Source organism: Balaenoptera ricei, chromosome 4 (genome assembly GCF_028023285.1).
Source record: "Balaenoptera ricei isolate mBalRic1 chromosome 4, mBalRic1.hap2, whole genome shotgun sequence".
Taxonomy (NCBI): Eukaryota; Metazoa; Chordata; class Mammalia; order Artiodactyla; family Balaenopteridae; genus Balaenoptera; species Balaenoptera ricei.
The window spans coordinates 114,250,472-114,277,449 of NC_082642.1; the positions used below are offsets into that span (position 1 = coordinate 114,250,472).

The following is a 26,978-nucleotide window of genomic DNA, read 5'->3' on the forward strand; positions in this document are numbered from 1 at the left end:
GAATGAAACCATATACGTTATATCATGCTCTGTTTCATACATCCTAGATTGTCTTTAGGAAAATTTAGTACATGGCACTTCAGTCATCTGAAAGGAATCATTTCTTTTTTTTTTTTTTAACATCTTTTATTGGAGTATAATTGCTTTACAATGGTGTGTTAGTTTCTGCTTTATAACAAAGTGAATCAGCTATATGTATACATATATCCCCATATCTCCTCCCTCTTGGCGTCTCCCTGCCACCCTCCCTATCCCACCCCTCTAGGTGGTCACAAAGCACCGAGCTGATCTCCCTGTGCTATGTGGCTGCTTCCCACTAGCTATCTACTTTACATTTGGTAGTATAGGAATTATTTCTTCATTACAACTCATAAAACTGTAAAGTATCAGCCAGAAAAAAAAATTGGCCCAATTAAGAGAAATTTGATAATGGTAGAAAAGCACATACAGACATGACTGGGAGATGATAAGATTATTTTAATTTTCCCACTTGCACTGGAATTATTTATTTTACAAATCTCCAGATCTTTTATTACTTAAAACCCTCTGCTGAATCATGAAAAGAAGCTTAAGTTAGCAATTTTCCTCTGCAAAATCTAGCTTCTAGCATCTGGTGAACACTTGGATATCTAGTCAGGTCCTATGGCAATGATTATTTTAAGACTCTATTCAACGTGCCTGGGCTTAAAAATCAGCTCGAATCACACTCTGCACATGTATTTTACTCTCAGGGATTTAAAAACCTGGCATTAGTAGCGATGGTCTCAAGGCTTTTGCAGTGGAGATGAAGGTGGGAGATAGGACCTGCAGGCAGGCCGGGTACCCCAGGGTCTGCCAACAGCCCCTGTCTTCCGAACAGCGACAGTGAGTTCCGTCGCCGCAGCCGCCGCGCCTGTGGACCACCGGCCACCAGGCCACCGCGCCCTCCATGGCTTCTCACACTTACATATAGACTCGGCCTGCCTGCGGAATCGAGGACTACCGTCCTTGCTTGTGCTTTCCTGTGGCACGTCTGGGGCTGGTTTCTGTCTCTTCACCCGACGCTACTCCACTTCCGGAACAGCTTCTGAAGTAGAAAAAAAAGAGGATACTTTTACTCAATTGGAAAGACAACAAGAAGCTGGATTATTATCAAAGTGTATTGTTTTGGGATCATAGGAGAAATTACATTACAGCAATGTATAAAGACACACTTCAATAAAAGTTGCTGTTATTGGCCGAAATGTAAGTGCACATTTAGTTGATATTAGAGATCTTTGTATGCTGATTAGGAGAGAGAATAATTTTTTGTATTTCTATGTATGCAAATATGCACTTATTTATTTTTACACATATACTATATATAGCTTTTGTCCAAATAAACCTTTTTTTCAGTATACAGTTATTGCTTTTCATGGTTATATTATGTGCTAGGTTCCCATTAATTTAATTTCCATTAATACAGGTTACAGATAATTTAGAAAGGATGTGGGCAGTTGCTACAGAGGAAGTAAATTTATGAGGAAGTAATACCTCAGGGAGAAAAGTTAGGTTTATTTAAGAGAAGTGATCTCTGCCATCAACACATTTCCATCCAATTTGCATACAGCAGTATTCGAGTTAGAAATTATTCTCTATTATGTATCAAATCAGGTCTGGTAGAGCTTTAATTCAGCAATACTTTCAGGTTTTCATCTGAGCTTTTGATGTAATTTAGTTGAGTATGCTTTATAAACCATGTGTAATTTAGACTTTTTACGAGTCATATGGGACTTCTCCCCACTTAAACCGAATTTCAGAAATTTAACTCTGTGTTTTGCATAATAGATAGTCTCTATTTTGTTTTGATATATTTCACAGAGACTTGTTTAGGAAATATTATTTATATTTGTTGTTCAAAAAAGATTTAAACAGTGAAGCTTTAGAAACTTAGATAAATAAAAGGATTTGAAAGCCAGGATTGGTCGATTAGGAAATAAGTGCAGAATTGGGTATCTAATTTAGAATTTCTGCAATGTGATATAAGTGATGTATTCTAGAACAGTACTATTCAGTAAAACTTTCTGTGATAAAGGAAATGTTCTCGTTTTGCACTGTTCAATATGGTAGCCGCTAGCCACAAATGGCTATTTAAGCACTTCAAATGTGGCTAGTACATTTGAGGAATTGAATTTTTAGTTTTTAATTTTAATTAATTTGGATTTAAATATCCACTTGTGGGTAATGGCTACTATATTGGAGAGTATAGTTCTGGACTTTACCTGTATTGTGTGTTCAACACAAAATGAAGAACTACTTGAATGGTTCTAGCTGCTGAATGTCTATAAAACACGAGTGTACTCAAAACACAAGGCCCAACCTCTGACATGTGTACTCAAGCCTGAAGGGTGGACCCAGCAGCATTCTGAACTTTGGCTCAACTTGTGGATATTCAGACATAAATAAAGTTTGGGCTAACCATAAGTGAGTTGAGAACCTTTTGTCTCTGGAAAGCCATGGAATCTCAAATGATCTCTCGTAATAAAGTTCAGATGGTAAATGGACTCAAGGTCTTGACTTTTCCAGTCCATTGCTTGTGTAGTATGAATAGCAGGTAGTGGAAACAGATACGGAGGAGATGCTCCACTCACATAGCTGCCTCCATGAAAAAGAAACTCTCCAGATTCAGACTTGATCACAGGAACAGGCTGGTAAATACTTTTGTGCCTCTACCCAAATCATTCTTCACTAAATATTCATTGAGCAGTACTATGTGCAAGGCACAATGCTTAGTGCTGGAGATAAAATGCTGAAAAAAACCAAAAAAAGATACAACCCCCGCCCTCATGGTGATTAACTGCATTAGACAATAAGATTTTTTCCAATGTTTTCTTCCTCCAATTTTTTTTTTTTCTGGATATGGTGAAAATAAAATAGGAGAAAGATACACAGGATAAATAGAAACACTGAAGATCACAATTATGTGTGTGTCATACATCTTATTCAATTTAGTTCTTTCTGCACAGCTTTCACAGTTCCATAATCAGAAGACAAAACCAGTTTTTAAAATGCACTATTGGAAACAGAGAAAATAACTGAAAAGATCTCATCTTAAATTTTTAGAGCATTAGATGACCATCATCATTTAGCATTTATTGAGTTTTTACAATATATGTTTACAAGGAGTCCTTGCCTATTAGCCAGAAGAATGTCCTTTAAAATAATTACTAATTAAATGCTGTTATAGGAGGACACCTTTTTGCTTTGTCATTCAGAACACTGTAAGAAAGAGTGCTACAATCACATTTATGAAATGAATCAAATTTTTCAATATTTGAGCACCATCGCAACACCTGATGGGAACTACTAGCTACACAGACCAAATGTAGCTCATTGCCATTTCAGTTCATTTTGGAAGAATGAACCAGAAATGTGGCAAAGTACGAAGCAAGAACTATCTAGTCACACTTCTTTTTTTTCCCCTCCACACAGCAACTATATAATTAAATGTATGGTTAACCTGAATTTTTAGATGAGTTTTCCAATGTATCACTGATGGAAATTTAAGGATGAAAAGGATTAAGAATTATATTAAATGAATGCAGCCAGAATACATAGTACTTAAAGTATCTAAAGACCATAAAGTCATTTCTCCCAATATAGTAACTGATAATGTCCTTGATTTTGTAGACACACACTTTGAAAATAATTTAAAAAAATGAATTACAAAGCAATGGAAGAAATCACAAAGAAGAAGAAAGAGATTAACGTAAGTACTTAAAAACCAGTTGCTTACTAAAAACATTATAAACAACTTAAAAGGTGAAGTGGAATTTGTTTTATTCTTTAAAATGTTTTGTACCCTATGGAAGTTTGAAAACATAGCCACAAATTCGTTGACCCTCCTCTGTGTTCCCTCCCATTGAATCTGGAAGGGCTTGTGACTGCTTTAACCCATAGAGCACAGCGGAGGTGACACTGTAACTTCTGAGGCTGGGTCATAAAAGGCCAGGAAGTTGCTGCCTTGTTTCTGGAATATTGTCTTTTGGAATTCTGAGCCTCCAATTAAGAAGTCTGAGTACCCTGAGGCCACCGTGCAGAAGCAGCCACATTTAGGTGCCCCAGCTGGCAATTCCAGCCGAGCTCAGCCTTCCTTCTATCCCTGCCATGGCACTAAGCATGCGAGTAAAGCCATTTGAGGCCCTTCAGGTCAGCCAGTCTACCAGGTGAATAAGCCATGAGAGAGAAAAAGCTCCCAGCTGAGACCCATAAAATTGTGAAATACAATAAAATGTTGGTTGTTTTAAAGCCACTACGTTTTGATGGGGCTTGTTATGCAGCAATAGAAAACTGGAGCATACCTGCTCGTACGTGTGATATTTTTACAATAAAAATTTAAAAATTGAATGTAAAAGTCACTCTGGGAATTTGTCTGCAAAAATTGACAAAGACAGTCTTAATACCCTTCCTAGAGAAAGAGCTCTTACAGATCACCAAGAAAAAAATACTAACACCATATTAAAGAATGAACACTTAAATGAACATAAAATTCACAAAAGAAAAAAAGGCCAAAAACCATGTAAAAAATGTTCAACCTCATTAGTAAGTAAAGGAAATGTGAATTAAACAATTGAATTAAAATTTTGGTTATCAAATTGGCAAAGATAAAAAATAATATTAAATGTTGATTTGGGTAAAGTGGGAGTATACATTGCACAAACTTTCTGGAAAATAAATTAATATTACATGTCCAGAGTTTAATACAATACGGTTGGTCATTCACTTAGGACCTGTTTTCACCCAGGGATAAGAAAAAAACAGAAACTTCTATCTCACCCTATAAACTGGGACATTCCAACCTATACAATTAGCTGCAACATGTCTCAGCTCAAAACAGGCCTTAGCTTCTGCTAAGTTTGAAATACGGAAAACATATAATGCAGCTCTTCTCTTTTAGTCCAAGCTTTTGGCAAGACTGTTGCAGAAGATTTCTAATTGAGAGGCAGAAACATCTGCCGTGAGGAAGGCAGCTATTGAAGGAATTCCAGGAGCAGGAGACTGAGTTTGCAGAGCTCAGTGCCATCAGTTTCCTTTTCTACTGATATCTTCTTCCTTCAGAGTAAACTCAGAGATAAGGACGGCAGGGTCTTCCTCCTTCAATAAACTCGGGTTCAGATCTTGGCTCTGCTTCATCCGGTGAAAGTCCTTCAGGATACCCATCATGTCTGCAAAGCTGCTGGCCTGGGACAGAGAGACACAGTAGCTTTGTGTTCTGGTTTGCAAATATCAGGGCTGGCAGAACAAGTCAGGAGGACAGATGGAAGCTCAGGGAGTCTACCTGGGTCTCCTCGGCGATGTCACTAACGGCGAAGGAAGTTGTGGAGTGCAATGAAGATCCAAAACAAGGTAAGCGGGGAGAGACCTTTGAACTTTCTGGAGATAAGAAATCTGTTGTTAATGAAGCCGAAACCGCATCAGCTGCCACGATTTTAGCAATCTGGCTGCGCAGGTGGCGCCGCTCATCGTGCAGCTCCATAGGCGGCTTAGGGCCGGCAGGGCTTCTTCGAGGGCAGGAGTCTCTCCTCCATCTCCTGCAGGCTGGGCCCTGAGGCATTGCGCTGCCTGACAATCAGAGGGCTGGGCTTCCAGGGGTTCCTCAGGGGCCGTGTATGCTCCTGACCCGGGCAGAAGGCTCTGCTTCATCTGTAGCATCCAGGCGATGTGAGCCAGGGTAGGGACTCGGGGCACAGCCCTCAGACCCGGGTCAGAGATGTTGGGCAGCGCCTCCAAGGATTCCGGGGGACATGGCTTCAGCCACAGGTTAGTACCCATCCTTCTCACTACGCTTCGAACCGCCCCCTGCGGCTTGTTTTGCCAGACTGAGACGGTCACATTGGCTTCCATTCCCCACATTTCAGCTGGCTCCTGCACTTGAAGGACAAGGCGGCCACGGGGCAGCTCTGGGGGCTCGGGTAGGCTGGAGGCTGATGCTTTCACCTCAGGCCGTCTCAAGGAACACCAGGCTTCTCCTCCTCAGAGCCCGGCTCTGGCCTCCCTCCCCTCACGGCCCCTCCTACCGCAGCGGCGCCCAGACTCAACCGCCTTCACTTCCCCTCCACATTTCCTTATTAACAACTCTTCCATGGTTCCAGTTGCATTAAAAATGTATGTACTCCTGCTCCACTCTCCTCACAGCAGATGCGGTGAACTTTGAAAGAGTCAGTCAGATCATGCCATTTACCCACTTAACAGCCCCGCTCTCACGTCCAATAGTGCCCCATAGCACTTAGATCGGACCTAGATTGCTTTCCCAGCTTCCAGGCCCCATAGGATTCTCACTTTGCCTACCTCCCGATTTTGCCCCCTCTCCCCCTTGCCCTTTATTCTCCAGCCCCGCTGGCCTTCTCCTTATGGAAAACATCGTGCTGGTCCCCGCTTTCAGGCCTCTGCCCTTGCTGTGCCTGGAATGCTCTTCCTCCAGAGCCCTGCATGGCTGGGCTCTTCACTATTTAAATCTCAACTTACATGTCACTTCCTCAGAGAGGTTTTCCTTGACCATCTGATCTAAAGTCAGCCACTCATTTTCATGTATCTCTAATCTAATTCTCTTTCATCTCAGTAGCCCTTATACGTTCCCTACTTAATCATACATTTCATTCATTCGTACATTCATTCAACACCAACACTTCCTATCTCCCCACTCCTCCTCGAGAGCAGGGAACTTGTTTGTTTTGTTCACTGTAACATCCCTTGCAATTGGAACAAGGACGGGCACGTGGTAGTTGATCCATAAATATTTGCTGGATGCCCTGCAAATACTTTTTGTACTTTTGAAACAAAACCAGACATTGTAAGTTATGTGGACATTTTTCAAAGCTTTGATGGTTCTGATTAAAGTACATTGCTTCAATTTCGAAAAAAGAAAAACCCACAAACAATCACAACAACGTAAAATTATTTCAGTAGTGTGATGAGAGCTCCCCTGTCAAATCAGATGCTTTCAAAACTAGACCACCAGTCAACAGGCTCTTTGCTTTGAATTGAAGAATGTGCACCTCCCACCAATATTTTTCGTGCTGCTGAACATGTGATTTATTTACTGGGTAAGGAGCAAACCTTAGTGAAAGACTCCCCTTTCAGCTCTGAAAGTGCTGAAAACAGGGTTTCATCTTTTGAGGCTGGTTTAAAACAAACCTCTGGAATGGGGAGATGTCTTAACTGCCCCACTGAGTAGATGAGAGTTAAAGCTGTTCCTCTTGGTGTCATTCACTCTGGAACTGCAGGAACCTTAGTGGCTGGGTCTCAGTGGCCAACTATGACCGCAAGATTCTACAGTAATGAGATCTGTTTCTATAAAATTCATGAGAAAAATCTGAATTGCTATTTATAGATATGCCACACCATTTCAGAAATGATATAACATTCAGACACTCAGGCTCAAGTTTTGATATGTTCCAACATAGCGTATCCCCACCAATTGTGAACTTCCTCCGCAGCCAGGCGGGCCACATTCTTATGATTCTTGAAGGGATGGGAAATACACATTTATTAAACACATCCTTTGGGCCGGTCTCTTTGCTAATTGTGTTATCTGTACAGTCTCGTTTAATCCTTACAACTGTGCAACAAGTGAGTAAAGGTCATCAGAAGACAGATCCTATTCTCTCACACAATATTAAAGAAGATTGGTCAATTAGGAATCATCGGCAAAACAAAGGAACTGCTTATTCTTATCCCACTGACATTATCCCGGGGTTTAGTTTCAAGTTTTTCAAAGGACACTATATTTTACTGTACTGATTCATGGCAGTTGTCTGGAGCATGGAAAATGTTCATTGATTTAACAGTGTTGTTAAATTGGGCACAAGATTTCCACAGGAACTGTGCATTTGAGTTGTTTAGAAATGCCAGGGCTTTAGAAGGACAGTTAGGTGAGGTACCTTGAGGTTCCTGAAAGCTATTCTTACAGTCCCATGCAGTGGTGCATCTGGTTTGGTTTCATTAATAATGTTTGGAGAGCCGGAGCAAGGGGTGGGCGGGCCATTTCCCTTTCTCCACCCATCCGAAGGAACGCCTTCATCCTTCAGCTGATTTTTATAAAAACTTAAGGTTGTATGTCTCAGATAAAACTAGGATTGTGAAATTCCATATCTACTGAAACAGGGTTAATTCTGAATTAATGACTAAATCCTGATAAACTAGGAGAGAGGAAAAAAATCTCCTAAAGTTGTACTAAGCCACTACTGAGGGTCTGGATTGTGGATAACTGGCCTACTTTTAAGTACATTGCAGTTAGAGAGACACTCATTTTCCTTTATTTTTTAATTTATTTAAAAAAATTTTTGGCTGTGTTGGGTCTTTGTTGCTGTGTATGGGCTTTTCTCTAGTTGCGGTGAGCGGGGGCTACTCTTCGTTGTGGTGTGCAGGCTTCTCGTTGCGGTGGCTTCTCTTGTTGTGGAGCACTGGCTCTGATCATGCGGGCTTCAGTAGTTGTAGCACGCGGGCTCAGTAGTTGTGGCTCATGGGCTCTAGAGCGCAGGCTCAGTAGTTGTGGCACACAGGCTTAGTTGCTCTGCGGCATGTGGGATCTTCCTGGACCAAAGCTCGAACCCGTGTCCCCTGCATTGGCAGGCAGATTCTTAACCACTGCGCCATCAGGGAAGCCCTCATTTTTCTTTATTTTTAAGACCCATATTATGGTCACACAGTTCAAAGAAGCCAAGTATAAATGAACTGGTAGAAGAAAGGACTGAAAAGATCTAAAGATCTAAAGTATATCTGAAATTCCTGCCTGTTTGGAATAAGGAAGGATGAAGTGAGAAATTAATTAACACTTCAATATGTGAATAAATTTGAGAAATAGTGACTTTAGTTTAGAAAACTGGAGAGCAGAAGCTTCAATGGTTGGAATCTAAAATTAGGCCTTCATAATGCAAGTTAAGAAGAGAGAATTGAGAGGAAGTAGTCAATGAGATTTTCATTCTAGGTACATCCTCCTGACACTTTTCCAATTGCTAGAAATATATCAAATGTTTCCTAGAAGTTCCTCATCCTTGCTGAGAAATTGTAGCCCTTTTCAAATGAAACTGTTAGATAAACTTTCAGACAGGATAAAATAGTAAGAATATAATGGTGATTCAAGGTGTGGTCAGAGGTCTTCTAAACAACAGAGTTCAGGAAAAAGACTAAGGCTATGTTTTTATATCTATTCAAGGAGAATCTAGTATGGAGTCTCTTTTCAGTTATCCAGATATTTTGCATTATACAGCAATATTTAAATTGAACAAACAAGTGCAAAGTAAGTGATTTCCTCTGTTTGGGCTGACTATATTTTGACATCCTTGCATTCAATCACCTTAGCATTTGCATTATGATCCATTAGTATATTCATCCATATAATTAAATAATTGAGTAATTGATTAATTAAACACTATACCTCATCTAAGATGACCTGTGAAGCAATTTGTTCTGGGCAAGTTTAAGAAAAACGCTTTGGGTGAGTAAAATTTGATTTGGTTTCACCTCCAGTTAAAAGTGGATTTATTCTTATTGAAGACTAACTGATGATACTGATTCAGTAACAGCTAACTAATTAAAATGATGCCCCCAAATAATCATTTTATGTACCTTTGAAATAAGTGTGAAAAACTTCAAGTGTATCTTAGTAGTCACTTGTCTGTGGAATAACTTTGATGCAGAACATGGTAGAAAGAAGCAGGAAGGAGAAAAAGTGTGCTCTGTGTGTTTGAGATATGGTCAGTGTTCTGAAATACTCCAGAATCTTCGCAGAGAAGGACTGCAGTCAGACTCTCGGGACATCAGAACGTGGTTGAGCTCCATTTTTGATGGGAAAATATTGACTTCAATGTTTTTGATGATAGTTTTTTTTTTTTTTTTTTTTGCACTTGAATGTGATGGTTCCTCTTACCCCCATAACAATCAAACATATTGTCCATAATCCAAGGTCAAGTTGGATTTCCAGGGAGAGCCTTCACAAAAAAGTTGCCCTAAATTAAGCCATAACCCAGTAGCAATAGTAATAGTTACTACTTATTGAGGATGTCTTACTTGACAAGTTCTGTGTTAAGTATATTAACATATATATTATATTATTTAATCCTTACCATGATTCTACAATAAAGCAATCTTCTTATACTTAAGATCCTTTAATAAAATTTTAAATTAACTCATACACACACATATATACATTTTGAAGACAGAGTTTATGTTTTGCTCCCCTTTCTCTCCTCAGCACACAATGAGTGGCTCATAACTGGTACCTAGAAAATATTTGTTGAATTAAATGAAATGTCACTTCCTGTGCTTTTCCTGAGGGAAGGGTTTTTATCAATCATTTTGTCCTTTGATGTAACTCTGAAGACACTCAGGGATGAACAGGCACTGGAAATTTTTAACCCAGCTAAGAAACGTGGATCGACTTGTCTCTGTGCTCTTGGGTCACTGAGGAAAGGCTGGCATAAAGTAAGGTTGAAGGGGGATTGTGGAGGGATTGGTGGGAAGGGAAAAATATTAATTCTGGTGAAAATATCTGGGTTGTAAACATAAAGAAATAAGAAAGTCGAGAGACTGTGAACTTGATAGTTTTCTGTGGAGTGTCTGAAATCTGACAGATGATGCTTTGAACTGAGAACATCTGCAAGACTGGCCTTATACGCAAGAGAAAGGAGGGTCATGGTTGTGGGCAAACTCCCAGATGAATGCAGTCGTACTTTCTGTGCATTTCAGACCCTGGTTCATTAGATTTTCCAGTTGCTGATCAGACCCTTCTCCATACTGCTTGGTTCCTGATGGTCCCTGACGGTTCTTATGGCTTTGGTGTGCTGCATATAGGAGGATCATGGGATGACACAGAGTCTAAGAACTGAGTCTTAGTCTTCTGCCTCCAGCTTTGATTAATCCATGGAGTCTATTGATCGAGCATCCAGTCATCCCAGGAACCATCACTGTCAAGCACAGTGTGCACGCGTGGTGTCATGCAAAGCAAACTAAACAGGCTCCATGCCTCGCCTCCAGGAGCTCCCAATAAAAACCAGACAATAGATGGGGTGAACTCACTGGGGCAAACAGACACACAGCTGTATAAACAAAGAAGTACAACTAATTAGAGAATTTTGGTATGAACTGTGAGTGCAAGTGCTCTGTCTGTGCACTGGAAGTGAGGGGAAATTCTGCAAGTTGCAGAGAACTTGCTGGAGTCTGTGTGAGGGTAAGGAGCGAGCAGGTGATGGCAGTGCTGGAATCATCCTCCTTCTTTCAGTTAGGAGGGAAACACAGGTATTACTCTGAAGGGACATGTATTGCTACTTAAGTCTAGAGTCTTCTAAGAGATTTGGTTATAACCAGCCGAAAGAAGGAAAGTAAAAAGTATTAAGCAGGGCATAGCCTGCCAGACAGATTTCATAAGCCTTCCTTCCACTGGAAACCAGGCTAAAAAGAAAATAAAAACCAGAGTCTATTATAATTGTACAGTCCACTTATAACCAGCTAGCATATGCCAATTGATTTTCCAAGGAAATGATTACTTTGGGTTAGTTTTTTTTTTTTTTTTTTTTAATAAGGGGCAACACTCTTCGCCATTGTCTAGCACTTGCTGTCTTTGACATCGCGAACATTGTCAGGAATTAATCTAGATTTACAGAATTCAGCTGAAAGCGAATTCCAGGCAGGTCTCTACCTCAACCATCCTAGGCTGATAGGTATCTCTCTTCCATTAAATATATCCAGATAGGGAATTTTAAAACCTCCCCAGGAATCTTTTCCAGGGTTTATAAAACCTTCATTGCCAATAAGATCTTTCGATCTAACTTAAATTCCTTTGGTTGTAATTTAAATTCATTTCCTCTTCTTTCCTCATTAGAGAGGACGGCACTGCCCCCAACAGCCGTTCTTCTGAATACAGCTGTTAAACACACAGCTCAGGCTTATTTCTTTCCTGGACACAAAGGATTTCTATTTCAGATGTCATCTATTTATACTTTTTTTTTTTCCCTTTGACTTCTGACTTTTTCTCAAGGTAAGATAATCTTCTTAGATCCCTTAAAATTGTGAATTACCATAATTTATTTCATGACGTTTGTTCTACAAATATTGACATGTCAAGATGTCCCATTTCTCTAGTTCCAGTCAGGTCTTATTTATTAGGTCATAAAAATATAAAAGAAATTGGAATTTATATTTCATGTTTTCTTGGAATGGGTGAGATGATACTCTCAATCTATTAATGGCCACTTCCTAGCTCTTAATCCCTTGGGAAAGAATTTACCTCTAGATATCGCAATGGGTGAGGGGGAATGTCTTGTTTTTCACAACTATAAAGTGAGAAGATGGACAAAATATTTTTAAGGTTTTATGTACCTTTAATGTTCAGCAATTCCATGACTAAGTTCTAAGTATTCTTTGGCCCAAAAGAGCAGCTATTTTCCCTTAACTACCACTATTCTTACAATAGTGGCAATCCTGTGTGTGTCACTGTGTGTCATCCTGTGACTGATTTCTAAAGCAAGAATCTCTAAACTCTATTTAACATTTTTCTTTATTGAGGTATAACTTACATATTTTAATATAAGTCCTCTTGGGTACCTGCTTCTGCTTATATGATACCTTAATGCCAAAGGGTATGAGTTTTTGCATACACTAAATCATTTTTCAGTTTATTATTGCCTGAATGTTTTTTTTTTTTTTTTTTTTTTTTTTTTTTTAAACATCTTTATTGAAGTATAATTGCCTTACAATAGTGTGTTAGCTTCTGCTTTATAACAAAGTGAATCAGTTATACATATACAATATGTTCCCATTTCTCTTCCCTCTTGCATCTCCCTCCCTCCCACCCTCCCCATCCCACCCCTCTAGGTGGTCACAAAGCACCGAGCTGATCTCCCTGGGCTATGCGGCTGCTTCCCATTAGCTATCTATTTTACATTTGGTAGTGTATATATGTCCATGACACTCTCTTACCCTGTCACATCTCACCCCACCCCCTCCCCATATCCTCAAGTCCATTCTCTAGTAGGTCTGTGTCTTTATTCCCGTCTTGCCACTAGGTTCTTCATGGCCTTTTTTTTTTTTTTTCCTTAGATTCCGTATATATGTGTTAGCATACTGTATTTGTTTTTCTCTTTCTGACTTACTTCACTCTGTATGACAGACTCTAACTCCATCCACCTCATTACAAATACCTCCATTTCATTTCTTTTTATGGCTGAGTAATATTCCATTGTATATATGTACCACATCTTCTTTATCCATTCGTCTGTCGATGGACATTTAGGTTGCTTCCATGTCCTGGCTATTGTAAATAGAGCTGCAATGAACATTGTGGTACATGACACTTTTTGACCTATGGTTTTCTCAGGGTATATGCCCAGTAGTGGAATTGCTGGGTCGTATGGTAGTTCTATTTGTAGTTTTTTAAGGAACCTCCATACTGTTCTCCATAGTGGCTGTATCAATTTACATTCCCACCAACAGTGCAAGAGTGTTCCCTTTCCTCCACACCCTCTCCAGCATTTATTGTTTCTAGATTTTTTGATGATGGCCATGCCTGAATGTTTTTGCAAGGCCATTGATATCATATATGACTGTTTTCATTAAATTGCTTTTAGTCCACTGGAAAGGAGCCTGTAATTCTCCATCTTCTCTATCCACATGAATATGCTTCCCATCTTTCATGCCCTGGGGTCTTTTAAAGCACATACCAAAACAAGCATATTGAGAAAATGATGACACACAGGGTTCTCTGTAAAAGACAATTCTTTCATTTCAAACACTTAAGTAGCATGGAATTTTTTTTTTTTTAATTTACATTATTGAAAGAATTTTCAAAAGTAGGGCACTGAAAAAAGTCCATGGCAAAAATATTTTTGGGGTGGATCCCTTTCTCCAAGTGATTATATATTGAGTAATCAGTTTGCACTTCATTTCCTTTTAAACTTCTGCTGAACTTTGAATTAAGCATCAAAAGGCATATCAGGGTTAGCCAGAGCACCGCCCTAACTTAAGAAACCCAGCGCCTGCTGAAATATTCTAAGGGATTTTATAAGAAAGGTGGATACTTTCTTCTGCCCTTTTGTACTTTCATGCATTAGCCTGGTTTTTCCTTGCTTGACTTGAAAAATATTCTTCATCAAACCTCATGGCTAATTAAACAAGGGAAGTCTGATTCATATTCTAGATATCAAAATAGGATGAATATTTGTATAAACTTGAGCCACTTTTCTTCTATTACTAGGTTGTCAGCAATTTATTTTCTGCCTCAGACGGCAAATCTACGTAGATTTGCAACATTTCCTTTGGCCTCCTGTGGGCATCAGCAGGCCCCTTTCTTGTCCCTCTCAGCCCTCTCCATCTAGGCTGTGATGACAGCTTTTATACCAACTGAGCACAAAGCATGTGCCCTGGACTCACTGGCCGGCTGACTGGACAGCTTAGCAATCGGCTGACATTTTTAACAGTTCTTTTCATGTCTTTGTCCCATCTTGTACCACATAACTCACATTGCATGTCCCTGAGTAACATTTGCACTTTCCACCCAATAGGCGTACCTCCTGGCTTGGTGTTGGAGTTGGTGGTAAGCAAGGGGCATGGCGTGCCTGCACTCCCCTATCTTTAGTGCTACTCCCTAATTCTAAATGGCTCTGAGAATGCTCTCCACCACGCCTTTCATCTTTTCATCCCTTTCTTTTCGTCCATCACCCCACTCCTCCTCTCCTGCCTCTTTTTTACCTGTCTTCCCCTCCCTCATCCCTCTCACTACACTGAAATCACAAACAAAGCAGTGCCGGAAAAGTAGGGCTAAGAGAATAATGATGGGGTCTTTCCCCCCATTTGTTTTGGTTCTCTGAAGTTCCTCACCATCCTTCTAAGGTTTTGACTTAAATTATCTGCCTTCCTCACCGGTTTTAATTTCAAAAACAACGACTGCCTTTTCTTAGCTTATAGTCTAGTACTAGGTTCCAGTTTTTGAACACATAGCCTGTTTTTAAAATTTTCCTAATACCTTAACCACTAAGGAGTTCATTCTGCAATGATAAACCAATTCACACATGGCTCAGTGATGGAAAAGATTGTTTGAATTTAGGTTTTCTCAGGTAATTATGCCAACTGACATGACACATTTATATAAAAGGCTGCTTTTTGGTGAATATAAAATTCCCTTGGGATCCCCTGCTGAAGATATCATTATTATCCTTATGTAATGTTATCACCTTGAATTCTAGAAAGAAAAATTCAGGTTAACTGGGGGACCACCTAGGAAGTCCAGAGTAATATAGTATACATGCACAGTAAAAACTGGCGTTAAGAACATGTTAAATGGAAGGTCAGCAGGATTCTGAAACTTTTTTGTTCCACATCTTGCCACTTATCTCCTTCACTGAAAATTCTCCACCTGTCATAATATTTGAAAATAATATAAGATACACTCATTCTGAGGTTGGGTCAGCCATGCACAAAAAGTTAACCTGCCTCTTTTGCTATAAGCTTAGCAGAGAGAGATTGACCGGGTGAATCATAGTATGGTACTGGGGAGGTAGCCAAATGAGAAGTTCTGGGGCAAAAATAACAGATCCTATTGGATCCATTCCTGATAACAACTGTCCGCCCACAGGCTTTGGGTTCAGAAGATTCAAGATAGCTTTGGTCTTAGAAACCACTGTCACAAAGATGGTCAAAAACAGTCCTGGATCTGAAAACCATAAGTGATTATAACTCTAGCAACGTGGACTTGCAAATAGGCAAATGAATACCAAAGTTAATGTAGTTCAAAGCCAATGGTAGAACTCTGAGAACCCAGCGGGATGGAGGAAGCGTGGCCCCATTGCCATTAGGATGGCATCCACATCCCTGGTACTGCACTCAGAGCCCCGTTGACCTCTGTGGCTCCTCTCTCCCCATCTCATTTCATCTGTGCTGAATTATACACAGAAAAATGAACGACCACACTCTCTTGCCTGCTGGATTTGCCATATACTCTGACTTCTAATTTGCAGGTTAACAGCTCCTTCACGTCTCAGTCTGGATGCCATTTCTTCCGGAAAGCCTTGTTGTTTCCTTGAGTTTGGATTAGGTGTTCCTCATACCTTCTCGCAAATGCCCTGTACTATCTTATCAGAGCAATCAGCCTGTATCAGAATTGCCTGTTGACTTGTCTGTCTTCTCTGCATGGCCCCTCTTCCTCCGCACCCAACCTGAAGGTTAGGACATCGTCTTGCTCACTGTGATATTCTGGGTGCCTGCTTCATTGTAAGGCTGTGGCGAAGAGTAAATTATTTACTCAGTGCCTATGTGGGCTAAGAACTCCTCTTGGCGTTTGAAACATATCAGTGAACAAACTCACACATTTTTACAAAATTTATACCTGCTAGAATATATATAAACTGCTTGACACAGTGCCTGACATATTATAGGTATTTAATAATGACAGTAATAGTAATGGTAAATAGCTAATCTTCGCTGAGTGTTTACTATGTGTTTAAAAACACATTTAAAGTGTTATTTTCATGTATTATCTTGTTTTAATCCTTACAACAAATCTCCAAATTAATACTATTATTTTTCCTACTTAGTGGATGAGGAAAGTGAGGCATAGACATGTTAAGTGACTTGCCCACATGGTTACCAAGTTGTGAACCTAGAATTCAAACCCAGACTGTTTGACTCTTGAATCTGGTCTTTTAACTTTTTTATGTTTATTTAATATTTAATATTCTGTCAGTATTATCATCATCATTGTCATGATGCACTCAATAAATACATGCTAAAAGAAAATAAGCGAGGATAAGAAATCTTTTCCTAAGATGTGCCTGTGTCACTTCATGTTTATATAATGAAGCTGTGGCATTCTGGTACAATTAAGTATGCAATTGATATTTTAAATGATTTTGGCTCATGGAGGTTCATATTATTCATCTTTCATCACATGGATTCAATAAAACTTTTCTTATCCCCCCAAAATTTTCACTTCTAAGGAGTGGACTTATTGCCAGAAATTGATGCTGCAGAAGTGGAAACCTCATTTAAAAACAGCTGTCAGTCACCTGGAAAGTCTCAAGTGGATTTTCTCCACATTTTAAAGAAAGGATTGTAGGATGGGGTTAGGAGCAGCCTATCTGCTCCCTAATTAGTTCTAATTAGTTCAAGACCTCAATCAAACTTGCTGGTTTGAAGTTTTTGTATTAGCTTTTGTGGATTCACAGAAGTTAATCAAGAATGGTTAAAGAAACAAGAAAATGTTTGTTCTCCTCTCTGCCCCCTGCCCAATCAACTGAGTGTTAACTGAATACTTTCTATGAGTTCATCAATCATAGTGTTCTGCTCCACTGCAACTAGATAAGCCTAAGTCATGGTACTTGTCTTCAAGGGGCCATAAGTCTATTTGGGAAGATAATATGTACACAAGAAACAGTGGGGAGAACATCATACCAGTAATAATTGTGTTCTCCACTGTGGGCTAGCCTTGGGGACTGTAGGAGTTCCAAAGAAAGGGAGATTCATGACACCAGACAAGTGAGGGATTACATCACGGAAGAGATGGAAAACTAGGTCGCGCAGAGTGAATAGGAATTGGATAAATAGAGAGGAAAAGGGAGATCATTGTGCATATGGGGAAAGATTTGGCAATGGAATAAATGTTTGTGGGATTGTAAAGAGACTGGTCTGGCTAGAAGAGAAGAAACATTTTGGAGACTGATGAACAACATGTGTCCATGGAGTTAAGGGTCTCCTTGAATAATACGCAGAACAATGATAAAATATTGAGAGCTAGATGAGCTTTTAGAGAATATTTGAATTGGGCAATTCCATCCACAAAAAGTGATCTCTCTCAAATTTAGCACTGGTTTGTAATACTGGGCAAGTCAAGCTCTCTGAAAACCCACTGTTAGTTAAAAAGTATCAGAACCATCACTGGAGTAGGAGAGGTTTTAAGTTATAAACCTAACTGAGACTTTGTCCTCTTCTGATGTTAGCTCGTCACTAAGTTGCATGACCTTGTAAACGCTGCTTGTCTTAGTTGGGCCTCAGTTTTCACATCTGTAAAGAATGAGCTGAACCATTTCATTTCTAATGACACTTTGAGTGTCTAATGACACTTTATGATGCTTTTTGCATTTTTGCACCCATGTGATCTTTTATGATGGATAAACTCGGATGGATTTTTCAGACTAAACTCAAAACAGCCTGAATTTCTCTTAAATGGATTGTTCTAAGAGGTATCTTGGATGTGTCATACCTTTGTGTGGTCATGAACAGTCCAATCATAAGATCAAAGATTTTAAGCCTTGCCGGGCATAGGCTGAAATGGAAAATACTGTTCAGTCAGTTCCTACCTTTACATAAATGGAATGACGTTGTCGATGATAATAATATATGCTGCTTACTGAATGCTTATTTTGTGCCAGGAATTTTATATGATACATGTATCGTTTATATAATAGCCCTTCATGTATCTTCCATTTATTGTGAAAAACACAGAGGTTTGATGACTTTCCCAAAGTCACCTAACTCACCAGTAGCAATGCTGAGATTCAGTTCCAGGGCTGTCCATGTACAAATCTATGCCTTTTTTTTTTTTTTAACTAGTAATGTCTTCTTGCTCAGTGAAGGATTCAGGGGCATATATTGCTAAAACTTAACATGGGTGCTGGTTCCATATACAGCTGGGAAAATTTGGAGCTCATAGGAAAGATGAAAGAATTAGGCCCCTTAGAAATAATTAGGATTTTTGTATTCCCTATTATGTTTAGGCCAGAGAGTCAAATACCAAGGCTGGAATTTAAAAGGGACTGAACAATCTTATGACTAGTAATAGCATTTGTAGTCATGAGGATTGAGACAAAAAGGGAGCAAACGGTAAGCTTTAAGGTCAAACATTCAGCACCAAGGGGTTAGCAAAATACTTTTCTTCCTAAGTTCAAATGTCACGCAAAGAAACGCTGAGGGTTGACTGCACCTGTGGCTTGTGCCATTGAGAGGGCTTCTGAGGGGAGGATGTGTCATCTGGTATGACAGGAAGACCACCTACTTACTATACATTTTCTCTCTGGGTCTCTATTTTTTCCAGCATTGTTGACAAGGTGTGCTGACTGAAATTCTTATTATTTAATAAGCTTTCTTCTTGTGGCACCTTTTAGAGCATGCATAAAGAACTCCACTGTCATTATGATTAGAAGAATCTATGTGTTATTTTCACAGAGATAATGAATTTGGATTTTAGTCTAATCATTCTGACGGAATGTTTGTCTTAGGAGTAATTTTTTTCCAGCGCAGCTCCCTGGGTGCTTATTCAAGAGGCTGGTCTGATGGATAAACTTTCACAGGCTGAAGGAATTCAGATAAACAGGGTGCTTCCCAACCAACATGAGAATTAGAATTCTCAGGAAAGTCTTTTGCATATGTTCATGCACCAATCAGTTGTAGTTAATAAGTCTACTAAGAGAATTATTACCCTACTCTATACCAGGCTACTTCTGGCCCTATAATTCCCAACCTATGTATGCCGGGGTATGGTATACAGATGTGACACACCAGGTTTAATTTAGATTCTGAAGGGTATCACCTAATAAATAAGCAGTTTGCCGATTGCAAATTCTTCCACCTTTAGATGAAAGGGGTTATACTAGTATAAAGTGTTTTTATTTTAATAAAGGCAATTTGAGAAGTGCCCCAGAGTGAATGTATAAGACCTTTTAATTCTGTCTCATAGACTCCATGAAATATGGTAATACAATAGGCTGTTCAGAGAAGCAGTCTCTAGGAATCCACTAATCTTTGCAGGTTGTTCTGGGGAGTAGACAGTTTAGGTCCCCACCCTAACCCTACTTGTAGCATTCCCATTTGCTAATGACTTAATCAAGTTGCTCGTTTCAGGAGCAAAGGAGGACTGCAAAATCAGAATGTAAGCCTTTGTTTATTCTTTCATTTTCTCAGATACTGAGGAGAAATATTTTCTTTTTGCTGATAGTTTACGTTATCTCTGGCTCCAACAAATTTTTGCTTGTTTTGAGATACTTGCAGAAAAGATTTGCATTGAAAAGCTGTCATTACAGATGCCAAGGGCTGAAAGCATAAATAGCCTCTTGCATCTCAAGAAAACAAGGAATAAAATGAGTAACAGTTAACAGGACTCATTCTACCTACCTGAATTAGGATTATTCAGTCTCAGGAAATGGCTCTACCACCTACCTACCCAATGGTGTAAGCCCAGTACTTCAGAGTCATTCTTGATTCTCCTCTTTCCTTTATTTCCCGTATCTAAACCATCATAAGACCTGTCAGCTGTCTTTTTTTTTTTTAAAGGAATTCCTTTATTTTTATTATTTATTTATTTATTTATTTATTTTTGGCTGTGTTGGGTCCTCGTTTCTGCGCAAGGGCCCTCTCCAGTTGTGGCGAGCGGGGGCCACTCTTCATCGCGGCGCGCGGGCCTCTCATTATCGTGGCCTCTCTTGTTGCGGAGCACAGGCTCCAGACGCGCAGGCTCAGCAGCCGTGGCTCACGGGCCCAGTTGCTCCGCGGCATGTGGGATCTTCCCAGACCAGGGCTCGAACCCGCGTCCCCTGCATTGGCAGGCAGACTCCCAACCACTGCGCCACCAGGGAAGCCCTGTCAGCTGTCTTTTTAAAATGTATCACTGATATGTTCACTTCTCACTGTCTCCACTACTAGTCCAAGCCACCATCATTTCTCATTTGTTTACTGTAACGGTCTCTTAAATGTTCTCCATGACCACTCTTGAACTTTGTCTGTCTTGATCTGTGCTGTACTCCCGAGCCTAAAATCATGCTCAAATATTTGTTGACTGGATGGATGGAGGGAGAGATGAATACTGGATAGATGGATGGAAAGAGATCCCTGGGACTACTGCCAACAAACATAAAGGGAGCTGCTTAACAGGTGGCCAGTAGGATGCAGATGTGCCTTTACGTTGCAATAGCCGCAGAACAAAGGTCAGTTCCTCAGATAGATTCCATTTCCTCATTATGTCTATTGAAATTTTGGGAAGCACTGGACCCCTCCATCAAGAGCTCCATGAGTCATTTGTTTTCTTGAGAATCTGGAAAGTTTATGTGATTGGCTTTAGAAACTGCCTCCTTCTAGTCAGCTGGTCCTGATGCTTATGTTTTACTTTCATGGTGGAGGGTGCCCTTGGGGGAAAAAGAATGTCATTTTACTTTGAGGTGGGTCAGGTTTTAGGAAGTCCAGTAAAACACTAAGTCGAAAACAGATGGTCTGGATACAAAAAAAGACAGCGCCAGTTGCATTACAGCCATGACTGTGTAGTGACGGTCTCTGGCCCTCTAGTGGTAGATACATGTGTTTTCAGATGTGTCCAGGGAGAGAGATGTCAGGGACGCCCAGTTAAAATGTGAACGTCTGAATTTGTCATCCAAATGTATCAGTGGTTAGACTCCCAGTTGGATGTGTTTTCCATTTGCCTGATTTTAAGTGTTAACCTGGAGAGACATCCAGACTGCCTTTTTTCCCTCCCCTCTCAGAGCCACAAGCTCCAGCATTCTGTTTTTCTACAGGAAACCAGCTTACGTAAAACAACTTCTCTCCATAAGATAAATCCTCTAGTGACCAGTCTGGGGCAAGTTGTCTCCTCCTGTGCAACTGTACACTTTGTATTTCAATAGAACACTGTTAACATTTCTTTTAATTGTAATTTTTTCCCCACAAATCCACTCCCAGAGACTATAATACTCTTAAGTGGTAAGCCAAACAATTACAGTGGCAACTTTATTCAAACAACACCACTGCTCCTTGAGAGAAGGATTAAACAGGGCTCCTGGGCAGCTGTCTGGCAAGGTGCTTAGCTCACAAGAAGTTGCCCAGTGCCTAGGATCAATGACTGAAAGAATGCTTTACAGAGAAGGCACTGAAGGTCTTAACTCATGCAGGATGCAAGTAATTTTGCTGTAAGAGTTTATAGCTTTATTCCATAGAAGCTTATGGATTCTGTTTTAGGAGGTGCTAAACCAATTGCCATTTAACGAGCGTTAGCTTTACTGTTTTCTCTCTTCCTTAGTCCATTTCTTGAGGGAGCATCTGGCATCTAGCAAGTTCCTGGGATAACAAACAAAGAAAAGATATGTCCTGTTCTAATTCCATCTTAAAGCTTAAAGAGGCTGTGCATGGGGCCTGAGAAGATTTTGAATGGTGGAAAGTGGAAGGGATCACTCTTGGTTAAATTCAGCGTACTCTGTGATATTCATTCTGGCTCTATCCTTACTGTCTGTGTGAACTTGGGCAAGTTACTTGAATTTCTCTGTTCCTCAGTTTCTTTATCTGTAAAATGGGGACTATAAGAAGTAACTTTCAAGGCTGTAATTGGGATTAACTGAAATCATGTTTGCAAAACACATAGCAGAGGCCTGGTGCAAAACAAGGGCTCTGTGAAAGTCAGCTGCTATTATCAGGGGTTTTATTCCAATTTTCTCCCTTGCTCACGTTGAGCAAATTGTTCTCAGTATTGCTAGGATTTTTCTTTCTCAACATTTGTGCCACGAAGGCATCCAAAGTCTCCTACTGGGGTGACCAACTGTCCCAGTTTGCATGGAAGGATGGGCTTCCAGAGATGCTGGACCTTCAGGGCCAAAACCAGGAAAGACCTGGGCAAACCAGGCTGGGGAATCACTCTACCTTTGGAAAGACCCCATGTCTGATTCCCAGTTCCATGAGGTCTTCCTTAGGCTAGGTAGTCCTTCAAAAAACAGTCAGTCCAATGCTCTTTGAAATCCACCTTGTTTCTGGAAAATCTTTAGATCTTTTCCCTTATGTCATCTCTGCAGACATGGGGCAAAAGGCAGTGCCAAGGAGAATGGGGTTCTCTAGGCATCTTCAGCAGCTTGGTTTTCAAATCAAGACTTATAAATAATGGGCCTGGATGTCCAGCAGGCTGGGAGGTGGACCATGGAAAGGAATCAGGATAAACTGAAATGACTTTTGCCATTGACTTGGCCAGTACACCTTGCCAAGCGGTTTTTCCCTCAACTTCAAACAGATCAGTGTTATAAGGGGAAATGTACTACATATGTTACTCATGCCTTTACCCTCAGTTTGCAAAAATGCCATCTTCTCAGAGAAGTAGTTTCCAGGAATTGTTTGGGATCTTTTCCCTCCAAGAAAGTACCAATTGAATCGTCACAAATAACTCAGTTTTCCTTCATGGTTTGTGGTGGGGATAATAAGATCTGATTCTGTTTTCAGCCCCAAATGGTCCTAAGTGCATTCTCTCCTAACCTTTCAAAATTTTTCATTCCAAAGTATAACTTTGTCCCTTTCCAAAGAGTGTAGATTTTCTGTTTTGTCCACTTCCACATTTACATGAATTTAATAGAGGTTGACAAAAACCTGACAGGCTCAAGAATTTTTATTAGTGGAAAGAAAGTCACAAACTGAGAGCATTACTTCTATTTATTGATAGCATCAAAATGTTTTTTTTTTTTTTAAACCAGCCTCAGTTTGGAGACATAAATCGTCATTAAGAAGAAGGTAGATGGGTAGAAAATATTCTCCCCACGTTGCTGATTTTTTCCTAAAAAACATTCTGTTAAAAAAGAACCATACTACTTAGCTTATTCTTACAATTCTTTTTATCCCATAGTCTCTCCCTCTACTCAGAAGTAAAATTCACCTGTTTTTCCATGACCTGATCAATTGCCTCTAAGCTCTGACATGGTTTAGTTTGTCAGTGGTCTAAGACCAGACAGGCCTGAAATTCTCTGTCATTTATCAGTCAGGCCCCCCACCCCCACCCCAGGTATTAGGTCACCTCAATTTGTTTGTCTGGTGAGAACTAGCTTCCTTTTCTGAGACTGGAAGCCAGATTGGTTCAAGACCAGAATAGGAACCTGGAACTGACATTGGTTTTGCAGATGTGCAAAAAAATCCCAGGAGTTTTGAAAAAAAGAAAGAAAAGAGGGAAAGGGTTTTGCGAGGAGAAGAGAAAGCGTTTTCAGAAGGCTGAAAACAAAGCAATTAATCATATGGTGACTATTACACTTGTTGCTATTAAAGTGACTCACTTTCCCTGCATTTTCAGACTGTTAATTCAATTTCGTTTTTATGTAACTACTGAATAACTGTCACAATTTCTTTTCTTTGGTTTCTCTTTTTTGTTGTTGTAGTTTCTCAAAGTCAGAAGACTTTCAGATTGCTTCCTTGTCCTAAACCAGGAAAGGAAGTGATTTCATATGTGAGATAATGAAGTGAAAAATCAATGCTGGATCACTGTAAACATTTGAAATTGGAAAAAATAAGTCCAGAAGAGAGTCTTGTAATGGTCATAATAAATTGCCCAGGGCAGCCAAACTTTCTTGGGACCCTCCCCTTCATCATTTCTGGTTTGAGGACAGATTTGCCTTTTGGTACCCAGGTAGAGTTCCAAAATGGTGAATTTCATCTCTTAGAAGTAAGGCCCTGGATTGGGGCCATAAATTACATAAGAAAATATAGTATATTTTTTCTACCTCACATTCACTCAGTTTATTAAGAAATTATGACTTAATAGCATAAGTTTCCAGGTTTTTAACAGTATAGGCAGCTTTGGTCCTGAATGCATACAGCCCTGATGTTAACTTTACCACTTGCCATTTGTGATTTGTGTGACTGTGGGCTAGTTATTTAATGTCTCTAACTCTACCGTCTTACCTATAAAATAGGAATAATAATAATATCTGTGCTTGGTACAAATGTTATCATACCTGTGCCTGGCACAAACATTATTATTGAAAGTCAACAGACTGACCATTCCTTCTGACAGTAGCTGACCAAGTAGATTTAACTCTTGGAAAGTCAGTGAAATGCTTGCATTTCCTTGGCTTCAGTTCATTCAGTGCTTTTTGGAATTTTGTTTATGGGGCACTGAAAACTTAGTTTAACAATGTCCCTTTTATTTGAACATAACTGAATTCCTTACAAGAGTTATAATTTTATTATTTTTCTGTATTAAATCCTCCTACCGGTGCTTGGAGAACACACGGAGGTAACAGCTGTTTTATTTTATATGTACTGTGGCTTTCCCCTTCTCACAACCTGTTGCTCTCCCATGGATGCCACTGTTCTTTGGGTGGGGTAAGGAGAGAGAATATTTGGGGAGTAGCCCAGCTGAAGTCTGGGAAATATGCCAGTTTCATAGATAACAGTGTTTTACTCTGGGATTCCTAAGTCCTCTTTTTTTTTTAGTTTAACATATAACCCAGAATTTTCTTTCTGGATATAATGTTTTTAGTGAGTTAAATAACCAGGCTTTTCTCACACGAGAAGGGAGTTGAGTCTGTGATTAAAAGGGATTTCCTTATGTATCATTGTCTCTCTTTGACTGAATTTTGATATAAAAATTCTTTGTGTTTTAAGCTTTGTTCTTGAAAATCTTTCAAAAAACATTGCAGAAAAGGCTCATCTTCTGGGCAATAATTAATTATTCATCACCAACAATGCCTCTGTTTTTATTCAGTTACATTCATGGAAATCACACAGGTCAAACAGACCAATGTGAGGTCAGATTCAATATGGAAAGACATGTGAACATTCTGTGGGTTCTGGTTTTTGACTAAATTTTTCATATAAACTTGTTTTAATTGCTTTATCACTTTCTGCTAAAAGTAGGAACAGATTAATTCAAGAAATTGAGTATTCCTTACAAAAAAAAAGTTCTGAAAAATTGATTTGCTTCAATTCAGGTCAATAAATATTTAATGAGTGCCTACTATAAGCCAGAAAGTGCCAAGGTCTTAAAACTCAGTTATATCTCTGACCTGATGGAGCTTATGATCCGATGTAGAGGATAGATATTAAACAAGTCAGTCAGCACTACAATGAGGGGGTGGGCAGGGGCTGTGGGAGGATAGAGCATGGAATTAACTCAGTATAGATCAGAGGTTCTCAAACTTTCACATGCAGATGAATCTCCTGGGACTTTGTTACAATGCAGTTTTCTGGGCCCTGATCATTCCAGTGCAAGTGGTCCATAGGTCACACTTTGAGAACACTTGTATAGTGGATCAGGAAAGTCTGCCTTGAGAATCGAAGCTCAAACAAGGTCTAAAGGATGAAAGGGATTTGCCTTTCTGTCTGGTGGTTGGAAGAAGAGCTGTCCAGGCAGACAAGAGCAGAAAGAAATGTTTTAGAGATGGGACAAAAGGGACACAGAATGACGGGCCACGTTCCTCTGGGGGCCCTAAACCCGATGGGTGCAGGGAACGAGTCCTCTTTCTGTCACTTCCGGGTGTTGAGCGCAGAAAAATAGCATTTCTTTAGGGTTGCTTTCTCAGGTGAGCACGTAGAAAGCAAGGCACAGTTTTCTAGGCAACACTTCCTAATACCAAAAAGGAAAAAAAAATAGGGAGAAAGAAAAGGAAAGTATATACCCCATGTCTAATTTCACCCTCAGACTATTCTCACCACTGAAAATGGAGTGGTTGGAAAATGCCTTCCTAAGCAGAATTTGGTGGTATAATTTGAAAATTATCTCTTCCTAGAACATTTTGTGAAATTCTGCCGTGAGGTGTCAACAGGTCTTTGTGGCACTCTCTCCAGCAGAGATCAACTGACATGTAAAATACAGCAGAGTTCCAAAAAAGCCACTGTAAAATCTCAAGTATGTGGAAGGAGTTTTGTGTGCTTGCCAGTATGGTTTTTCCGAAAAAGAAAAATTCTGCAGAGATCAAAGATGGGCAGAGGAAGTAGGCTCTAGCTTCAGGAGGAAGGTTTTATCATCAGAATAATTCAAGCTGGTGATTTTCTGGCAAGGCGAGTCAATGGGCCAAGTGAGAGGAGTAAACATTTGAGCTTTGGATACGAGGCAGAGCAATGGAGACGCAGCGATGAAGGAGAAATGAGGAATTAGGGGCAAGCTGCTCCCCTGGAGTTAAGTTCCTGACCGCAGACTGTCTGTCGTTAAGGCATCTTTTTTAGTTTCCAGTCCTAGGACAGAACTTGCTCAGAACTTCCTCAGATGTCTGCTCACCACACATCACCAGCAACCATGTCTTTGAGAAAGA

The 26,978-nt window shown here is 39.9% G+C and overlaps 1 protein-coding gene and 1 pseudogene across 1 annotated transcript in view; both read right to left on the reverse strand.

Annotated features, from left to right (window-relative positions):
- Positions 1-26,978, reverse strand: part of COL8A1 (collagen type VIII alpha 1 chain) — a 157,450-nt gene that overhangs the window by 55,515 nt on the left and 74,957 nt on the right. Inside the window, exon 3 of the mRNA XM_059921305.1 lies at positions 947-1,066. The gene's annotated coding sequence lies outside the window, so the exon portion shown is untranslated. The remainder of the gene's footprint in view (positions 1-946; positions 1,067-26,978) is intronic.
- On the reverse strand, positions 4,992-5,871 carry LOC132365475 (mitochondrial fission regulator 1-like; annotated as a pseudogene).